Below are 22,580 nucleotides of genomic sequence, written 5' to 3'. Positions count from 1 at the left end.
CAGTCAAGTCTGGGCTTCAGGAAACTGCCTCATTTTAGATTCATATCCAATCCATTGTCCATTGAATTAGTCAAGTCATTTTCTAACTTAAGAAACTGAGCAGATAGTAAATGGAAAAGAATTGAGAAAAAATATATTCTATTGTACTAGATGAAGCTGGATTTGTTAGCAAGGCTATCAAGCTGGACTTGTTATCAGGGACATCAAACTGGCACATTAGTAAAGCAAACAAAAAAACATAAAGCACTCTGTTCATTAAATGCAACTTTTAAAACTCATTGATTTTTTAATGTGCCCAAACCCAGATATAAATATCTGTTTTCTAGAAACACTAATTTTTTAATTGGAATTTTGGTAATAAAAACACTTGACCTGTGGATACAATTGTGTGTCAGTCCTTTATCTTATTTCCTGCTATCTACCTTTGATCTTTTGGTAATAGATTTTTTAATGCTGCGTCAGTGAATTCCTGACAATGTCTACTTTCCTTTTATTCATACAGTGGAACCAGGTTAAAATACTTGGTCTAAATATCCTTCCTTTTGTCCACTTCCTACTACACTCCTGCTGTCATCTGCATGCTTGAAATAATGTGCCAAGAAGCTTTGAATTTTGTTGAAGAGGGACAAAGAAAGTTGGATGGTTTTCTTTTGTTTGGGAGACCCAATTTGTGACAATGAGAATGTAAAGGCTCAAAGGGTGGCATGGTGTCTATGCTTACTGGACACTGAACTGGTTTGGAGCTTCTAGAGAGCTGAATATGAAAATGGTGTTTTCATGAGGGAATTAATAAAACTCTTGACAGGAATTGTGCTGCTATAGGCCCAGATGGCAGCACAGCATAGGGTAAACTTGAAGGCCATTTTTCACCAGTTGTGCACAGAATGTAGCAGGACTCTGGCACCCCAAGAGTTGATGACTTTGAGAGCATCAGGAGATAGTGTCAACATAAAATAGTACATGGTAGCCAGAGTAAAGGCACTCCAGTTGACTATAAAGGCAGAAGTCATGGACAAATTAAGTCAGAATGTTAGAGAAAGAATGATCTATGGTGGTCCTATGAAAGAGACTGGCTTGCAGACCATCCCTTTAGAGAGGTTAAGAAATGCCTTGAACTTTCCAGGATGCTGGAAGTCTCATGTTCTGAGGTGCAGATGTTCTGAGGTATAGGAATTTATGAGTTATTTTGATATCCCGAGGCTTCTGAGGCCTAACAAGGTTTCAATCACAAGAGTAATTATGGAAGAGATGATTTAGATATAATTCAGATAAACATTTACTTACCAACAGTAAGTTTCAAAGTGTTTGAAAATAGTGCATGAACTATAGGATTATGTAGCTGATTTCAGGTATCTTGTACTTTCCTATGAGTCACCTGGCAGTCAGAAGATACGTGATATTTTCTAACAAAGTTATTTTCAGATGGGAAAGATGAATATAACTACTTCCACGTGGGAAGTCTCGCTGCTGATCTATGTAACCCTAAGGATTAACCTATTCCTGGCACATATAGTTCCAGCTAAGAAAGGCAACATGTAAATTCTTATAAATGAGCCATGATATAATAAGCCAGTATTCACAGATACCCGTTAGTGTGTTCAAAGGAAATTCTCAAAGGCGTTGAAATCTTTAACTCAATCTTTTCACAAAACTCACGCAAAGTATCCAATATTCAGATATGTTAAATCTATTGGAAAATAAAACTCTAAATGTGGATTATTTCTGTATTTGTGTGTAAATAAACCAAGACTAGATATTAAAAATTCACTTTCTTCCTCTGTTCTGAACCTAACCTTCCCCACACCTCTACTCTCAGAAGAGTACATCTCTTACATGCATATTTCAAAATTCTTTTTTTTTCACTCACAATGCACTTGAACACATATTTTTCTGAAATGTAAATTCATATTATAATATTTACCATTGATTTTGGACTTCCAAATAAGTTGCATGAGGCCGTATTGATTTATTGTTTTTCCTGGCAGTAGTGGACAAGAATTTATAACTGGCTTTAATGCGTTCTTTTAAAAAACTCAAAAAAAAAAAAAATTCTTTTGAAAAAAATACAAAAGAAGAAGAAATATAATTATAACTATTAGACTATATAAAGTATTCTTTTAATGAGGTTTATCATAATGTTTTCCTTATTCTTTGAAAAACAACAGTGGTTCAGTAAATAAGAGATTTTTCTAAGATGTTAATTATTAATATTATGTCATAATCTTATAAAAGAACTTTGACTTCTTCCAGATCTAGTTTATTAAATGATTACTTTAATCAAAATAATATGTGATATGAAAGACAGAAACCTCTCTTTTAAAGATACTCACTGGCTGGGAAAGCTATGATCGCTTAAGCACATGAAATACCAGCAGATTCGATTTATTCCAAGCACTACATGAAAATGATTTCTTTAATGTTCTTGTTCTGAAGGCTTTCTTGAAATGTTAGCATCTGTTTCATTTCCTAGATTCTGGAGTAATTTCTGTTAGGAACTTGTAGTTCAATGTGACAATAGCAACTAGGGGTTGAATTATTAGTAGGGCAAAGAGAGGTTGTCAGTATATGAGCCAGCTTCTGCTTCCACAAAGATTAACATATGGCTCCAGAACTAACAGTTATTAATCATATCATTTAAAACTGTTATTTATAATGGCATAATATGCTATTTATATTCATTATGCTATCATAGAATGTTTAGAGGCAGATTTATGCTTCTAGCTAAAATAATTTAAGGAAGTCTCTTTTAACACATTTTACTTTAACTTCACATTCAGTAAGCATTTTCTTCAGTTAACATAAGTTGCTCTTCTGTAAATTAAAATATATTGCTTTGTTTTTATCTTTGAAAAAATGGCCTGCTCAAAAATAAGGGAGTGTTTAAAATTAGATAATTTTAAAAATTTCACTCGTAAAATTTTGAAATTTCTTTGCCAGCTTTCACTTTAGAGTTAAGTTCTGTGAGCTGGCCCAAACTAACTGTACTAATTTGCAAGGGCTGCCGTAATGAAAGCTGTAGACTAGAAGACTTAGACAACTGAAATTTATTTTCTAACAGTTCTGGAAACTGGAAGTCCAAGATCAAGATGTTGGCAGGTTGTGGATTCTCCTCAGGCCTCTCTTCTCTATTTGCAGACGGTCACCTTCTAATTGCATCTTCACAGGGGTGTTTGCATATCCCTGACGTCTCTTCCTCTTCTTATGAAGACATCAGTCATATTAGATTAAGGATATGCACTTATTACTTCATTAATCGTAATCACTTTTTAAATGTGTCATGCCCGAATATAACTACATTGAGGGTTAGAACTTAAATATGTAATTTGGGGACAGACACAATTTAGTCCATAATATCAGCCAGGCCTGGTGGCTCATGCCTGTAATCTCAGCATTTTGGGAGGCCGAGGCAGGTGGATCACGAGGTCAGGAGATCGAGACCATCCTGGCCAACATGGTGAAACCCCGTCTCTACTAAAATAAAAAAAAATTAAAAGAAAAATTTGCCAGGCATGGTGGCACGTGCCTGTAATCCCAGCTACTCGGGAGGCTGAGGCAGGGGAATAGCTCGAACCTGGGAGGCGGAGGTTGCAGTGAGCCGAGATCGCACCACTGCACTCCAGCCTGGTGACAGAGCAAGACTCCATCTAAAAACACACACACACACACACAAACCACAAGAGTTTCTAAGAAATTATTATGAACAAGGTGAAATTTTCTAGAATATAGGAAAAGCTGAATAAAGAAAAGAACACATCTCTGAACCTTAATATTATGTATTATTGACAGAATACACAACTATAATTCAGCTTTGCAAAGGTTGGTAAATTACTTAAACAATTGTATTCTAGGTTATTTAAATAGCAATTTAACCAATCTTCCAATGTCTACTATGAACTGTCTTAAATGCTAAAACAGAAGGTAAGGTAAGAATGAATAAACCTTGATCTATACCCTTAGGAAGATTCAAAATAACAATAGAAGTCGATATTTAAGACATGATTCGTTTCATTTACTCTCATGAAGACTATATAGGCTAATGAAGGAAAAAGACAAAATCAGCGCAATACAGTGTCATTAAGTAGATAAGGGAATGTACACTGAAAACTAAATATTTTATATGGGCTTATAGATCTGTAAAAATAGGTTAAATTTTACATGATTCTCGATTCCTTTTAGAATGCTATATTTTTATAAAATTATATGCCCAATTGAATATTTTTAAGCTTCAACTGCATCTCTAAATATTGGTGTGAAGAATAACTTTTGAAATTGATGCAGAGAATGATATACACAATTTTTTTCTTTTAATGACCAGAATTCCAGGATTAGTATGGATAATTCCAAATTTTTAGTGGGTGGGTGAAAGGTCAGAACAAAGGCTTCTGCAAGAGAACTCTGAGAACTGAAAACGTCAAAGCTTTTTACATTTAACCTCAAACTAAGCTGGGTACTAACTTGACTGCATGGAAGTACACTTGATTACAGTGGGAATTGGGCAAAGATGTTAAATAATGAAAATGTAGGCGATATTGATAAAGAAGTAAACACTTGACACTTTGTAAATGTGAAAAATCCTATACTGTGGGTTACTTTTTATTTTATAAACTGTTACATTAACAAGTAACTATCGAAACATTATCCTCTTTCCTATGGTGGTTTTATAGTTCATAACTTTAAATTAATTTTAATCACAAAATCTAAATTTAAATATAATTATTTCAATACAAAAATATTTCTGTAAGATAAAATATTGAAAAGTATTTAGACCTTGTGTCTTCCCCCACTCCTATGTCCTATTTAAGTAGCTTTAATGTAGTTTACATTATTTTTAAGTCAATATTTTACCACAAATATTACTTATGCTACTACTGAATCTTTAATCATCTTTCAGGTTCTGTAGTTGTTCATTACAGGTCAAAGGCATGTTAAAATTGTTTTAAAATTTATTAAGAGTTATGCTTAAATTGGAAAATAAATAAGCAGACATTATCTATAACATAGGCATATATTTCATCAAATATTTTAAATCTATATATGATTTGGATTGAAATCAATTGAAGTCTCATACAATAATAAACCTCACCAGCATAAATGTCACGAAATGTTTATTCGGCAAGCTATTCCAAAAGTAGCTTTGCTGGGTTCCATTGATGCTTTTAGTATTTCTTTTCTTTCCTTTGTGTGTTTATGGGTTTGTTTTTTGTTTGTTTGTTTGTTTGTTGTTTTTTGTCATAGTTGTAGTTGTTAACCATGCTACTCCGAGTATACCTTTGAAACATCAATTAGTTTTTTTATCTATATATTAGTTTTCAAAAACGTCTTGGGAATACATTTTAAAAATCACTTGAGTATGGAAAATAAGTGGCCTTTATTTTCAGACAAAACGTTTTAAATCTTGTTCCAGTAAGAGAGCTTCACCCTCATTATTCATCAAGAATTGTATTTATTAAATATATATTTACTAAAAATCTCTTCTGAGAGAAAGAGTATAAAGTCAGGGTTACCCAAAGGATATTTAGTGCATTTACTTTTTCAGATAATTCAAAGTTTATTCCTAGGTGAAGTCAAATCAACAGATTGAAGGACCACATTATATTTAATTGCTATAGAATACTTTTTTATGCCTGATTATAGGTCTTTATTGATGAACATAAGAAACAGCCCTTTGCAACTTGCCACATTTTCTATTATTGAAATTCACATGGGAAACATATACATTGAATTACAGAATGTTCTTTTTGAGAGAATCCTACATGATCTGTTTGCAGTTAGTTCAGAGTATATTAGCACTTCTTCCTAGAAATTCGTTAGTTTCATACTACAGACCATACACTTGGTAACTTGATCTACTAGAAGGATCAGACTCAAAATTTTAGACCGTCCCTCATTCACAAGAGTTTTTAATAAAATACAAGGTCTTTTAATATCTTATTTCTAGCTCTTCTTTACATTTCCCAATATTAGTATTTTTTCTCTTTTTTCATGTATGTAATGTTATCTGTGTTTAATAAGTTTCATTTAGGTGAAAGAAACAGGGACACTCTTATACCTATTTGGATCTATTACTAAGATAACAAGGAAATTAGGAGTACAGAAGATATTCTGTGTCATTCAGTATGACGTGGTAACTCTGTATCATTCAAGATGAAAAATTTTAGATACTCACACACAGAAATTATAAGTGCTGAATGTCCTGCTTAAACATTACTTTATTATATTACCATTAGTAAATTTGTTTATTATGATTTTTAATTGATAAAATTATACACATTTATTATGCACAACATAAGGTTTCGTTGTATCTATAGATTGTGAAATGACTAAGTCTAGCCAATTAATATACACATTACCTAGTAGAGTTGTATTTTGTGCTACAAACAACATCCACTCTCTTAGCATTTTTCAATAATACTTTATACCTGTATTATTATTATTGTTATTATTATTATTATTATTATTGGCTGAGCACAAGGGACTTTATTGATGGTACATGACGAGGTGGGATTCCCTAGGCCGCTCCATCTTCAGGGGGTCTTCATGGAAACTGTGAGGAGGGGAGATTCTCAGTGTGGTGGGGAACTGAGTGTGGCAGGGACTCCCCGGCAATGAGGGCCTCTCTTCCTCTCGTGCTCTTGCTGGGGCTGGTGGTCCAGGGGTCTTACTTTTTGGAGGCCATGTGGACCATGAGGTCCACCACCCTGTTGGTGTAGCCAAATTCATTGTCATACCAGGAAATGAGCTTGACAAAGTGGTCATTGAGAGCAATGCCAGCCCCAGCATTGAAGGTGGAAGAGTGGATGTCGCTGTTGAAGTCGGAGGAGACAACCTGGTGCTCAGTGTAGCCCAGGATGTCCTTGAGGAGGCCCTCCAATGCCTGGTTCACCACCTTTTTGATGTCATCATATTTGGCAGGTTTTTCCAGACGGCTGGTCAGGTCCACCACTGACACGTTGGCAGAATTCCCTGTCGCAAACATTGTTAGATACCACAAAAGTTTATATAACGTTTCTACATTATGAAGTACACTTCAGATGTATATTTTTTCTCTGATTCTTTTGTGCTTTGATATTTTTCAAGCATGCCACCTTTTAAATCTGTTTGTTTTATTTTGTTTGCTAATCATGGCCTGAAGGCAAATCTGCTTGCCCACAGACACATTTTGTGAGTTGCCTTGGCTACACTCACTATCTGCTAAGCTTCTTTCAAAACCCCTTTTCATGTGAGAAGTTCAAAAGCAGGCATGTAAGCACAGCTTTTAGCAAAAGTCCTAACATTTAGGAAGCATTTGTTTAAGAATTTACTTAGTGTGGACTTTTCATATATTCTATATCCCTTTTATCCTATCACCTGAAGCTCTCACAGTTTTACCAGTAGGATGCATAGAAATATGATGTTCATAAAATTATATTATGTACTACATATCTTTCCTTTAAAACATTACGATGATACAGAAGCCTAAATGCCTGTTGCAGAAATAAATAAATGTATTTACTCTAACCTTGTACTAGAGTCTTCTGTTCTGTACAGAAATTAATAGTAAATAATAAAACCCCCTTCTATGGCTGGTTTTGTTTTTGCTCTTGGGATAACTAAGAAAGGATTTTATTTTTTTTGTAATTTATGTATAAATTCTCACATCTCAGAAAAGCTACCAGGAAAATTTTAATGAAATAAATTAGGTAATTTAATAACTGTACAGTGGAGTGAGATAATTGTATTCCAACCAGAGTTAAAAAATAGCTACACCAAGAAAAATAATTGTTATAAATGCAGTTTTTTATCATTTTTATTCCATTCTCCTTTTCTCTGTGCTCTCTATAGTCACATTGTGCTGTATAATATTTTGTAGAAATATAGAACTTGCTTTTTTCTAAAAATAAGTAGCAATTACATTTTAAAGAGAGCACGAATAAATTAATTCAGAGCACATAAAATGTTCACAACTACTCTTGGTTAGAGGTCTGAAGTCTTTCTTTCTTCTTCCCTTTCTTTCTTCCAACACTGTAACAGTCCTTGTGAGCTTTTTGTAAAGAAATCTTTTACATGTGAATGCAGTTAATTGACTCCCTTTACCAAATAATGATGGATAATAGCCTTGGTCTCCTTGGGAAAGTGTTTACAACATCAAGTCATTTTTTTTCTCCCTCCACTGGGTCAGCCTTTCAAATATATTTGCTTTGATTCAGGGAATAACCTCAGTAGTGTGTCAGAATTTCTCTCTGGATTAATAAAGAAAACGTTATTAAGATCTAAACATCTGTCAGAAGATATTTATGAAATATTTATTTTCTGATATTTTCTTTCTAAAATACTAGGCTCAAATAACTGTATGCAAAAGAAATTTGGTACAAAATATGTGACTTTATAGAAATATAAGTTTAGTGCCATGATTGCATACACTATCGAAGACAGCAACTGTCCAAAGCATAATCTGCAGTGAAATTATTAAATGTCATCCTGTACCTCAGAAAAGTTTAACTTCATTCACACATTCAACAAATGCTTGTTGAGCTACTGGTATGTGCCTAACATTTGGCTGGGTGTTGAGAAGTAATGGTGAATAAAAGATTAGTTGCAAGCCCTTGTGAAATTATAATAGGGGAGACAGGTATTAATCAAATATTCACACAAATTTAAAATGGCAAGTTGAAGTGGTCCTATGAAGGAAGAAGATGACCTAATCTGGAGGATTAAGGATGGTTCCCCAGATGAAGTGGTATTTTACTCACTTGATATCTGAAATTTGAGTCCTCATCGACTAGGGAAAGACTGGAGGTGGGTCAGGGAGAGTGAATTGGAGTGATGAGAAAAACATATGCAAATGCCTTCTATGGAAAGGAATGGAGGGCAGAAGGCAAGGGAGAGAGCTGGGTCAGGTGAGGCTGTGGAAATGCAGGGACCACACTAAGCAGGGAGTTAGATGACTTGTTAAAGACTCTGGTCTTTGTCTTATTACACTGGCGAACCTGTATTTTCAGTAGCTGATAAGAAAATATGTGGTTTAGCACTGAGCAACAAAAATCAGAGGGAAATGGGTTAAGAAGTGAGGGTGAAAACAAGAATAAAGAGTTCTTTTGAGATTTTGGTTTTGTAAAGTGAGAAAACAGGGTACAGTGGTGGATGTGGGAGAATCTATAGGGTAGAAAGAAGAGTTTTGTTTTTGAATGAGAGTGACATGAACATTTTAAAATATTAATGGGGGATCCATTTGAGTGGAAGAATTTGAATGTATTAAAAGACATCACAGATACTCAATTTTTTACCAAATTGGAGGAAATGAGGTGCAAGTCAGCAATGGCAATCTGTTTTACAGAAGAGAAGAGATACCTTCTCTACTTCACAAGTTGAAAAAGAAAGAAAAAAAAAGAACACTGATTCTGATAAGCTTATAGGTGTCGAAATATGCAAGTGAGGGAGCTGTATTCTGTAAACCTCTGTTTTGTTTTGAAGCACTGGCTGTTGAGAGAGAAAGGAAAAATGAAGTGGGTGTTGAGGTTTTGTAGAAAGGACAGAAGGTTTGAAAGACTGTTTTAGACAGTGGAGGAAAGTATTGACTAAACCAAGTAGAATTTCTTTGCAAGGAATGAACTGGTTTGAGCTAAGTTTAAAGTTTGCTGGTAGGTGGGTGTAACATCAGTTCCACGGCCCACAGGAGAAGAATGTTAAGGATGAAGAAGAGCTGAAGGTGGGATCAGGGGATCATGAGGTACTATGGCTCAAGACAGAGGTGCATGTGGGTCTTGATAATCTGTGCCTTTGTACTTTGGGATGAGAGCATGGTTAAGGTAGTCTCAAGAAGCTCAAAGTGTGTGTGTGTGTGTGTGTGTGCGCGCTGGTGTGAGGCGGGGGGTCGTGGGGAAGTACGTGGGGCCACAGGGTTTAATGGGATTTAAATGCTTTTTTTCTGGTGCATTATCCTTCCAACTTTTATATAAAAGAGAATAATAAAAGATTCATTATTTTGTCTGGTGTGTGATAGAAGAAAGAATTGCATGAAATAAAAATCAACTTCAATTACTCATGAAAGCTTTAATAGTTGGAAAACTTGCTAACCAAACTTTCTTTTAAACAATACCCTTTTTACTTCTTGAATTCAGATCTCCCTAGAAATACTGAAAGAAATGTACTGAAAGCACATGGAGAAAAAAGATAGTTGAGGTAATCTTCAAAACATTAAGATAAACTCTATCAAAAAATGGTAATAACTTAATATCTCTATATAACTATAAATAAGACACTACTCTAAATACTATTACATTGATTCTTATTCATGATTGTATGTGCTAATTATGTTGATAACATTATCTGCTACACCTGAGGAGTTTTTAGGTGAAACAGCCTCACACATTACTATCGTTGTTTAGTCAAATAGATAACTTATCCAACAGCAGCAATCTATAAGGTAGCAAATGACCCATGATGTAATTCAGTGTTACAAGGATGAATTGAGCCAGTTTAAATCTCTTTCAAAATTTTAATTAGGAAAAAAATTATTTAGTGATGGATCATGAAATGGGATACCTAGATAAATGCTAAGATGTAGAATCGGTGTCAAAACATAGGATAAAGGATACAGAATCAGGGCCATTAAATATCATGAGGTATTGCGACAAGGACAGGAAGAAACAGATAGAAGGATAAGCCAGAGGAGTAGGGGGTGTAGTAAAGAATTATATCCTGAGTGGAAAGAATTAGCACCTTTCTAACAAGAGGCATTGAGGACAGAGATGCAGAGGAGGAACAGGGATCTGGAACAGTAATGGCACTGGTTTAATGAGAGTGAAGTTACTGAGAGAAGGTCTTTCTGTATCCTTCCAGTTATAGAATTGAGTTTCAGTCTGTGTGAGATACTGCTCTAAATCTTTCCTGATTTTCAGAAACATTCTTACGTTTCCTATTTCCGCTAGTCAGGAGAGCTTGAGTGGGTGTCATTTCTTTTAAAATTCATAGTCTGTGTGGAATGTTCATGATTTTTCTCTTGAAGTGGCCCAAAAACAAGAGAAATGGTCCACAGGGTAGACGTGAAACCAAGTACTGAAAAGGGGACTCAAGAGCATGGGCAGCAGTCTTACCATGGCATCTGACTTGGGCAACCTTTGCAAATTCACTTATCTCTCTGACTCTTTTCTTTCCCCGTCTATGAAGTTAAATATTTAAGCGAAATGATTACTGTCTCCCTCTAATTCTAACTCTTTCTGGTTTCACACGAAAAATCTCATGTTTATTGTATTAAGCCAAGCTTCACAAAATATATGCCTGTATCTGGAATTTAAATCATAGACTATTATCTGAATTATTCAAGCTAAGGGCAGCCTCTGTTTGACATACTATTTTAAAACTTTTTAAAAAAATAGCGGGTGGAAGATACAAATGTGAAGAGTGAGACTTGAATCAAGCCTCAAGGCTCTAAGGCTTAGTCTAATACAAAATGGAATATTTAAATACTGTAAATAGCTTTCAGGTTTTAAAGTCTAGGACATCTCAAAATATTTGTCCTTTGGTGACTAATTCCACATATATCAATAACTAATTAGTTTTTATTGATTGTTTTCTCTCAGCTAGTACTATTATAGTTACTATGGATCATGAATATGTGTTGTTGATTGTTTTCTCTCAACTAGTACTATTATAGTTGCTATGGATCATTAACATGCTTTGTTCTCTGCAAACCTACAATTTGGTGAGGAAGACAAAATAAGCATAGTAAGCATTCAAGTTATTTGTATATAAGGATTTATCTCTCTACATTTTCAGGGAAGGAATTATCAAAGAAGGCTGGAATGCTTAGGGTTATCGGAATAGAAGTTCCAGGGAGAGGGGAAATCTAAGCTTGTCCTTAAAGAAAAGGTAGGAGAAAAAGAGACAGAGGGAGAGAAAGAGAATTCTAGATAGAAGAGGTAACATGGGCAAAGACAAAAGACAGGGAAAAAAAGAGTGAACATCACATGGGCATAGCACTTACATCTGAGGATTTCAACGAGACTGAAACATTCATTGTTTTGTTTAATATCACATGTAATTATATGTGATAATTATCAGCTGTTATATTTTAAACCTTGTAAGTAATCACTCTTTTTACCTGACTGTTGCTCTACCTATAACTGTTATATATTTTACCAGTTAATTTAATTATATCTTCCCTCCCATATGAGAAAAGCAAGAGAATGAGATAAGATTATAATAAAAGACATTGTAATTTACGTGTCAAAAAGACAAGCCTAGGGAAAGATAAGTCCCCTGCATAAAATAGAAATGATTCTTTCATTTGGCAATTCTGATAGAAAACCTCTGCAAAGTAATTGTTAATGGCCTGACCTTGAAATAATCCTCTTTATTTAAACTATAACTTGTATGTTGACAGCACAAGGACTGACACACAAAAAGCTGTGATTTATATTTCAGTAGATGTAAAATACCAGAGAGGGAATCCAGAATTGCTTTGGTCACATTTACATCTTAAGGGAAGTGAGAGTTATTTGGCATTTGCAAAGACTGGAAATTTGCTTCTAATTATGGAGCTGGACATTGAGGCTGTACTGTGTTAAGCTATGATGTAAACTGAGGCTTTCTCTGCATCTATGTAACTTGGGCAAATTATTTAACTCCTCTAACCTCAATATCTACATAAATAAAATGTGGATAATAATATTATATTTTATTTTATATCCTATATGTGACTACTACTTGAAACATTGGAATGAGGAGAACTCAGAACATTTTCTGGCACACAACACTCAAAAAGTGTTAGGCATGACTATAATGAAAATTTCATATTGGATATCATTACCTGTCATCTAACAGGAGGAAAGGAAAGCATCATATCTAAATTGGGACAGCAACATAACAAATATTTTATTTATGTATATATGTTATTTGTAGGTTGGAATCTTTTGTCTACCATGTTTTATTAGGATATGAGTATGGGAAAGTCATGTAATTAGAGTTGCCTAAGAAAGTTAATTTGCAAATTTTTGTCTAAGAAGGTTTCTGAATTTCTCAATAGTAGGCAACCGTACTCCTACTCCATTCTTAATTATAAAAATAACTTTATATTTAAAAAGTATAAATGCATGGCCACATTTTAAACCCATCACTCACTTCTTAATGTAGGCAGCAGCATGTCATACTGATTTTATTTAAAATTCACTTTGCATTAAGAGGAGTTGTAATTATTAGCTGCCAAGCCTGGAAGAGACTGAAAACATAACCTTTCATTTTTCATAATATAATAGTGCATATATGTGAATCTTGGCTAAAAAATGACATCTGACTGGCATCCTATTCATGATATGCCATCTTCCATCACCCTAGCTGAAAACCATCTTCCATCACCGTAGCTGAAAACAAAATCCAAAAATGTTTCATAAATATATAAATAAACATGAAAATAGCGCTGTGTTGCAAACTGTAATATTTTGTTTCATGTATATTTGAAGTAAATTAACCAGAAAAGATTTTCTATATTTTAACTTTGGCTTTCAATACTTAATATATTTGCATTAATATATATGTCCTGCATGTAATAATAATGACATTTTTTCCCTCAGAATGATAGAATTAAAGAACAAAAAGGACCTTGCGATCTAGTCTAGTAACTTATTTTACAAATGAAATAAAAATAATCCGAGGCCTCCAAAAGAGAAATGGTGTGATTTTGCTCAAACTATGTAGAGTTTGCTTAGTAACAGAAACAAAGTTAACATATAGAGGTGGGAACATTAGCAAAGCTTAATGCCCATGCAGAAGAAGTCTTAGAATCACACCTGTTGCTGCTGGAACCAGCCTCCATTCAGTCTCCTCTGTAATCCCGAGGTTTAGTTAAAATTAGAAGCTGGATTTATTCACATTCAATGTAGTGCTATTTGAATTTTTTAGATGCAGTATGTTACCTAAATATGTACTTGTTGCTAAAGAAAGATTTAGTGTCAATGCTTTGTATATTTATCTTTCACTGCACAGCAGTCCTTACCTTATGCCCAAAGACTTTTCATTCTTTTATTATTAAAATTGAAGTCTTTCTCTCATAATATGAAAGTCAATGTCAGTACAAATTTCTAAGATTAATAGGCAAAAATACACTACTAAAATTTTGAATCTACATTATTTCTGAATTAAAAGCAATAATTCATTTGAAATTGTTTACAATGTTCCCATTTTAACGACTACAATATTATTATTGCCTACTAATTTTTTGCTTGTTTTCTTCAAAAGTGGGAGAAAACACTTCCTTTGAGTAGTTCAAGTGCTTTTCCTTATTTACTTTACAAAGGGACAAAACAAATTATCTTAACCAGTCTTTATTCTCCCTAAATATATGTGGGTTTTACTGTGATCAGACTTCATAAAGTATTAAAACAATGTTAATTATCATCACTATGGATGCATTTTTGTAATGGATAATTATTTCATTTATTTATTCATTAAAAAACTTAGTGAAGATAAATGAATACCAGACAATTCCTTGGGGAATCCCAATGATTAAAAAAGCAATGCCCTCAAATAGCTTTTACCTTTAGTGCGGAAGATAAAAAAGAAAAGAAAACAAAAACAGACCTAACTTTATCTAGTATGATAATGTGTTGTCAGAAGGCTCGTACAAAAGGCGTATTCGGCCTATTTGTGCTGTAGGCATAAGGTGGAGCGAAACTAAAGAAGTTATGACTTCAAATAAGGTTTCTTGGGAATGATAGTTTAGGCCTAAAAAGATAGGTAGTAGACTTCACAAACACTACTAGCATTACTGTACAAAATAGTTCTATTTTTTCCAAAATTCTGCTCTTCATACGTCTAAAAGATTTTTCAGTTTGTTAATTTGTGTGTATTTAATAATGTTGATTCCATCACTCCTATTCTAGTAGGAAATAAACCAAGTAAGACTGTCCTTCTGTCTTCTTTTTCTTTCTCTGTCTCTTTTTCTCTTTCTCATACGTATACAGCAAAAAGTGACCAAACCACATATTTTTTTCAAACAATTATTGGATCTTTATTTTGAGTGCCAACCACAGCATTACCAGGAATGGTTAGTTACAAAGACCATAGATAAAAAATAAATAAATATACAGCTAGATTTCTCAATACTTCCTTTTCTTTTATTTTCTTTATGTATTTGCCTTTCCCTTTTTCTCACCAACTGGTGCTCTACATCTTGCAGAGATAGAATTCACCTAAGGTATGTTTTATGATGACGATATTTTGTAGAAATTTAAGTTTGAAATGTATATTGAATATTCTGTACATTTACACTAGTACATTTATTTCCATTTTTTCAAAGAACATGTTTGCCTACAAATAATTTTTATAAAATAGAGTTAAAACAAAACATATGCAATATTACAAGCCAATACATTTTTTGAGTTGCTCTTGAGCTTAAACAACAATTTTAGATGATGGACTGATGTTTTTCACATACCACATATCAGGTTTGTGTTTCTGTTTAGTTGGTTGGTTTTGTTTCGTTTTGTCTTGGTTGGGAATGGCGGTTGGGTGGTCTGGTGTCAAGTTTTGACAAGTCATTCTGAGTGAGGTGATAAAGCCCAGCTGCTTCAGAGCCCCATATTGGTACTATTTTATACTAGCAGACACAACATTGACTTGTCCCAAATGGTTAAAACACATGCACATGTAAATGCGCGCACGCACACACTCACACACACGCACACACACACACACATCTCTCTACATACAGACAACACAGGTATACACACACAGGACTTAAATAATCCAATGGACGTACTTCATAAGGACAAAATTTCTTAAGTGATTTCCCTAGTTATTGCATGCTAAATATCTCAGGAACACAGCAGCCATTCCTCCAAACTACCAAACTTTCTGCTGAGCTTAATTGCTGGCTGCAAACTTTTCTTTCTTTCTGTTTCAGCCATTTGCATTTTATCTCTTTGCACAAATTTATCTCCAACTAATAACCTAGTGCTAATTCCAGGTAATGAATCCCACACCTTTAGTTTAACTGGTTTTCCTCTTCCTCTAGGAATTGATTAAACAAATACAAATCAAGAGTTATAATGCAAATACGCAAGTCACTTTAGAGTCTGTGTTTGTGACAAGACATAAGTGTCTTCACCTCCTTAACAATACTGTCCTCTGGATGATGAGAAAAGATGAGAGACTTTAACACTGGTGTTTATTACCACTCTTAAAAGGGAGGGTTAATATGTATTTAAAAGATACTGAGTAACAGAGCAGAGTGTTATGCATACAGAGACAATTAGTACTGGTGAGAAAACAAGTGATTTTGGAGACAGTGCCCATCCTTATTCATGCTAAAATATGTTAAAATCCTACCATATGTTCATGAGCTCACAAAGCCTCCTTTACAGAAAGCTGGGAAAGTTGGCATTGTTAAATGTTCGCATACAATTTTACTCAAAATTATAAGTCTTCTAACTGAGGCCAATTAAAGCACACCAAGACATTCCATTTCTGCTGCAGGGGAGAGACCACCACTTACTTAGCAGTTATCGCTTCCTAGTCCTTGTGATACAGAATTGTGTGGGTTATTACGTTTAAGCCCCACAATATACTTATGAGACACGTATTACCCCATCTTAGAGGTGCGGAAGGTAAAGCTTACAGGTTAGGTTTCTACCTACTTTCCAGTTAGTAAACCCTGCAGTTCCACAGCTGTTATCCAAACCCTAGTATCCAAACCCAGAGTGGTTCCGTGTGAAACCTGTGCTCTCTGCCTTGTGTCTCTCTTTCTACTGCTCTTTTTTTTCCCTCTGGGTTCAAGTCCCTACTGCTATTATTTTTCATTGTTGTTAGCTGCTGTCTAAAGCAGAATACTATTCAGACACCCATACTGACTTCTGCTCCAGAAAGCCTCATTCATGTGAGTTTTCTAGCCATAGCCTCCACCAGTGTCCATCAGATGGTGTTTCTTTTTTACTTACTTTCGTCATTTTTTTTTCTTTTGAGATTGCCATTGTTATTGCAGCTCAGAAGGAATTTAAGTGAGGAAACTCCTCACTGCAAAGACAGACACGCACGGTAAACTACAAGCCAAGTTGCAGTTTGAGAAAAATACTCCAGCAATGCATGGGATTCAGTTTGAAATGACCAAGGTAGACCTCAGGATGTTATGGTTATGTGTTTTCTACAAAAAAATAAAAGCATTTATAAGATACCTAGGGAACCATTTCATATGATTAATTTTTTAGATGATTTTAACTTTTATAAAAAACTTTATTTTCTGTAGTGACATTTTTCTCTTTGTTAGGAAAACAAAATCTTAACTTTGGTGGACAGATTTTTCACTAGATGTTTTGATTTAATAGAGTAACTTTTTAAGATACTATTGCTTCCTTAGGTTCTTCAGGGTATTTCATATTTTGATAAAAATGCACTATCTGAAGATTCGGTGAGGGAGGGACAGTCACGTTAGGAAAATGTTTCACTGTTGTTGTTAAGGTCTATTAAACTCTGTCAAGCGTGACAGAGCATTTTTTTTTTTTTTTAACACATCCTGGTCCAGTTAAGGCTGCAAATCAGAAAAAGTGCTTGGCACAACAATTTAGCAGGAAAGAAAGCTATTTTAAAAGTCTTTTGGGAACATGTTTGTGAAACAGGAAAAAACATACAATTGAGTTGATAATAGCACTTGGTAAAGGTTAGGCTCACTGAAATGGATTTGCCATCTTTTTTCACAGGGAACGTGTTGTTCTTAAGCGGCAGTTCTCACTTAAGCACAGCCTAATTCAGCAAGGAGCTCCTTCCTGTGCAACTTCTTTTGCACTGGAAGATCTATTTTTAAATTATAACCCAGACTTAGTCACAGGAGTAAATGATTAAAAATAAGCTGTGTTTGGTATGTGTAAAATTACAGCAGTTCATAGAGTGCTTCATGGTACTTTGTCTAGCAAATGTCTGAAGTCACATTTCCAGGTTTCCACTCATTAATTTCCCCAAAGACCTCAAGCTTCTCACAGGCCTGTCCTTTTACCTCTAGTTATACAGCTGCGCTCACTTCTGTACCCATGCGTTTGTATTTTTAGTTCCTTGTTCCCAGCTAACTCTACCCTTTATCCAGTTCACCTTTGTTACTCACTCTGAATTCCTTAAACACGAATGTTTTGAAATATGTTATAATTCAATTCCAATACACATGTTTTAGCAAACACTGCCTTTCCAAACAAAATGTCACCTTTCTTACAAATGTGTCCTATGATGATGGGTGTGAAACTTCTATTTCAAGGCCCTCCTTTGCTGATCTACAGAACTGTGCAGAAAAACCCTCCTGGACAATTTTTTTCTTCAAGATGTGTGAACTGCACTCAGATATTTCCCGACCATCCTTTTATTCTATGGTATTCCCTATAGTGGTGATTGGAACCCACTCAGATACCCACAACTGAATTTCAGGAATCCATTTACGTTACTTGCACTTGCTAAGCTCTCACATCCTTATACATGAACCTTTTAAAATAACTCTGATTTTTAAATATTTTTCTGCATCATATCAGTTTAAGGCTTCTGTAACAAATTGCCCTAGACTTGGTGGGTAAAACAACAAACATTTATTTCTTACATTTCTGGAGCCTGGAAGTCTAAAATCAGGGTGCCAGCAGGGTTGAATTCTTGGTGAGAGTCCTCTTACGGGTTGTATCTTCACATCGTCTCTCCTTGGTGCATGCATGCAGGCAGAGAGAGATTACCTATCTCTTTCTTTCTCTCTTTATAAGGGTGTTAATCCCATCGCTTCATCTAAACTCAATTACCTCCCAAAAGTCCCACCTCCAAATACCATCATATTTCATATTTCTAAAATGAAAATCTTGTCATATGGCTCTACTGCATAATTTTCCTACAATTATTATTCATTTTATGCAACAGCATTAGTAAATATATGGCATACATGCCATTCCTTCTCAGGATGCTGCCATGGCAGACATCGTTAATGAATCAGGAGACTCTTTCTGATTCACTGGACTAGACTAATTTTAACATTTCTCAGTGTAGCAGTTCTGGCTGCCACTACCAGTAAATCAGAGTAGATATTCAAAATGAAACTGTCTATCCTAGAGCATTAAATAAAAACTCCTCAATACAACAGAAAGTACCATTAATTTGCTTTTCTGTCTTATTGGAAAGCCTTATCTCTCATTTCTCATGTATCCTGCATCTCTCAAGCACCTGGTATGTCCACACTCCACACATTCTCTATGTAGATGTCTCTCTCTCTGTCTCTCACACACGCGCACACACACACACACTCACACACATAATTCCTCCATGTAAAATGCATCATTCCAGCTGATCAACTAGACACATAAAATTTTATTGGGTACCCATAATACTTTATTACTCATATTTGTACATATCATTCTCCCCCTACAAAGTTTTAAGTATCTCTGCAAACAGAAAGTTTAGCATTTCTGGATCCCTAGAACTTAATATAACTTTTGGAGAATATGAGGTTCTAAATAAATGTTTAAATGAATGAATATATTAATATAGTAAAAGGTACTAAGATGGAGTTATATCTAATATTTGTAAGAAATTGAGACATACTAGAGAAACAAATTGTAGTATATCAACATTTTATTCGCTTTTAATAAAAATAACAATTTTTAAAGTGTGCATTTACCTGAGACACATATATTGATTTTTCTCCTTCCTTCCTTCCTCCCTCCCTCCCTCCCTTCCTTCCCTCCCCTCTTCCTTTCTTCCTTCCTTCTTTACTCGATTTCTTTTTTCCATGTTTAGTTTTCTTTCACCATGTAATAGCTCCATAGAAGGAGTATAGTTAGAATGCAAAATTTCTAACCTAGGTTAAGTTCCAAGAATAAACCGAAGTTCAACATTTTTTCCTGCTAATATTTCTCTTGTATTTTTTATGTTTCTATTTGTAATAACACAGTTAAAATGTCACAAATCACAAATATAATAAAATATCTACATTTTTGTATATAAATTGTCAGTGCTCCACTCCTATAAGAAATTAAAATCTGTAAAGTGAAATCACTGACAGGAGAAAAAGATAAACAATTATGGATCCTATCTAAAATTAAGGGAAATTTTCTAAGTATGTGTATAGATCTTTTCTCTTAACTATGTACAATGGTCATTTTTATAAACTAAAATTTACTTATCAAAGGAAAGACAATATTTTGTGCATGAATTAAAAATTGGTTGTTGAAAATAAATTTCAAGAAAAATGTATGTGTTTCAAATCAAAGCAGTTCTATATATATAAAATAGAATCAATTTGTTGTTGAACATGAAATAATGTATCCACCTGAAGGAGCAATTCAGAATTTACATGCATGATATGCTGTGTTAGCTAGGCAGGTTCTTTGTTCAATGTGTTTTGTTTTACAATGTGAATATCATCTCTCTCTTAACTAAAGAAGGCAGGAGAGATAAGAGAGAAGACTAAATGATCAGCGTTAAGTCTTTCCTTAGATACACATACCCTTTTGGCACTTACTTTTTTAAAAACAGCTTTACTAAGCTATAAATCACATACCCATACACTTTATGAGTACACTCACTTAAAGTGTACATTCACTATGTTCACTACTTGGGCAATAGGATCATTAGAAGCCCAATCCTAAGCATTGCACGATACACCCATGTAACAAGCCTGCACATATACTCTCTGAGCCTAAACTATAAAGGAACAAAGAATACAATTCAATGATTTTTATTTATTCTCAAGATAGTACCATCATTTTAGAACACATTCATTACTCTGAAAAAAATCCCTGTACCCATTAGCAATCACTCTCCATTGCCATGCTCCCTGAGTCCTAGATAGCCCCTAATACATCCTCCATCTTTACAGATTTGCCTATTCTGGATATTTCATATAAATGGGAATCATATAATAGGTTTCTTTTTTTTACTGTCTTTTTTCACTTCGCATAATATTTACAAGGTTTATTCATTCTATAGATAGCATGCATTAAGTACTCCTTTCTTTTTATTGCCAAATAATATTCCATTGTAGGGAATATATCATATTTTGTTTATCTATTCACAAACTGATGAATGTTTGAGTTGTTTCCACTTTTACTTATTGTAAATGATGCTAAGAATATTCATGTGCCAGCATTTGTTTGGATATCTGTCTTTATTTCTCTTGAGTTTATACCTAAAAGTCGAATTGCTGGGTCATATAGTAACTCTATGTTTAACATTTAGAAAAACTACTAAGGTATTTATCAATGGTTTACACTATTTTACATCCCTATGAGCAACATATGATGGTTATAATTTCCCATATTCTTTCTTACACTTGTTATTGTCTGTCTTTTTTATTATAGCTATCCTAGTGGGTATGAAGTGGTATTTTATTATGGTTTGGAATTGCACTTTCCAAATGACTAAGAATATTGAACATCTTTTCATGAGCTGATAGAGTATTTGTTAGATCCTTTGCCCATTAATTTTTTTAAAAAATGGGCACATAATAACTTCATGAGCTTACTGAGTATTTGTTAGATCCTTTACCCATCATTTAAAAAAAAAAGACACATAATAATTGTACCTATTTTTGGGGTGATATTTCAATAATACAATGTGTAGTGATCAAGTTAGAGTCGTTAGCATATCAATTACCTCAAACTTACATTGTTTTTTGTGTTCAAGGCATTTAAAATCTTTCCTTCTAGCTATTTGAAAATATAAATTTTTTAAACTGTATTTATTCCAGAGTCTGTAGAACACCAGAACTTATTCCTCCTATCTAGCTGTAATTTTGTATTCTTTTACCATCCTCTCCATATCACTCTCTCCCTGTTACCCACTCCAGACTCCAGTAATAAGCATTCTACCCTACTTCTATGAGATCAACTTTTTTAGCTTCTGCATATGAGTGAGAATATACAGTATTCATCTTTCTTTTCTGGGCTTATTTCATATAACATAATGTCCTTCCAGCTCATCCATGATGCCACAAGATTTCATTCTTTTTTATGGCTGAATAGTATTCTGTTTAGTATCTATATCATATTTTCTTTATCCATTCATCTGTTGATGGACACTTGGGTTGACTCAGTATCTTCTCTGCCCATTTTTTAATTGGGTTGTTTTTCTTTTTATTATTGACCCGTAAGCTTTATTTCTATATTCTAGATATAAGTCGCTTTCACATATGTGATTTGCAATTTTTTTCTCCCGTTCTGTGTGTTGTCTCTTCGTTTTCTTGATAGTTTGAACACAAAGTTTATAATTTAGATGTCATCTAATTTACCTGCTTTTTGTCACTTTTGCTTTCAATGTCATATCTGTAAAGCCATTGCCTAACCAGAGGTGACAAATATTTACTCATATGTTTTTATCTAAGAGTTGCATTTACTTTTTGAGCTGGATGTGAGTATCTCGCCATAGGTACATATTAGTTGTGGATTATCCAAGAGCATATACTGCTGACTATTTCATATTTAGAAAAAAAATTACTCCATAGATGTATTTGGATAAAAAAGTCAGATTTGAACTCCTATTGGCTGGGCATGGAATATGCTTCAGCTATAAACAATGATGTTCTTCTTTTGTGAAAAAGAAAACAATCTGTAAATATCCAGATTACAAGATGAAAAGGTGCTTGAAGTCATCTCATT

At 34.1% G+C, this 22,580-nt stretch overlaps 1 protein-coding gene and 1 pseudogene across 3 annotated transcripts in view; one reads left to right on the top strand and one right to left on the bottom strand.

The window, feature by feature from the left end:
- CALCRL (calcitonin receptor like receptor) overlaps window positions 1–22,580 on the top strand; it is a 102,741-nt gene that overhangs the window by 26,430 nt on the left and 53,731 nt on the right. The gene's annotated exons all lie outside the window — the stretch shown is intronic.
- On the bottom strand, window positions 6,127–6,976 carry LOC112635857 (annotated as a pseudogene).

The sequence above is a fragment of the Theropithecus gelada genome, chromosome 12 (genome assembly GCF_003255815.1).
Source record: "Theropithecus gelada isolate Dixy chromosome 12, Tgel_1.0, whole genome shotgun sequence".
NCBI classification, from domain to species: Eukaryota; Metazoa; Chordata; class Mammalia; order Primates; family Cercopithecidae; genus Theropithecus; species Theropithecus gelada.
The sequence above is the reverse complement of the archived record's forward strand: the minus strand, read 5'-3'. Positions and strand labels throughout refer to the sequence as shown.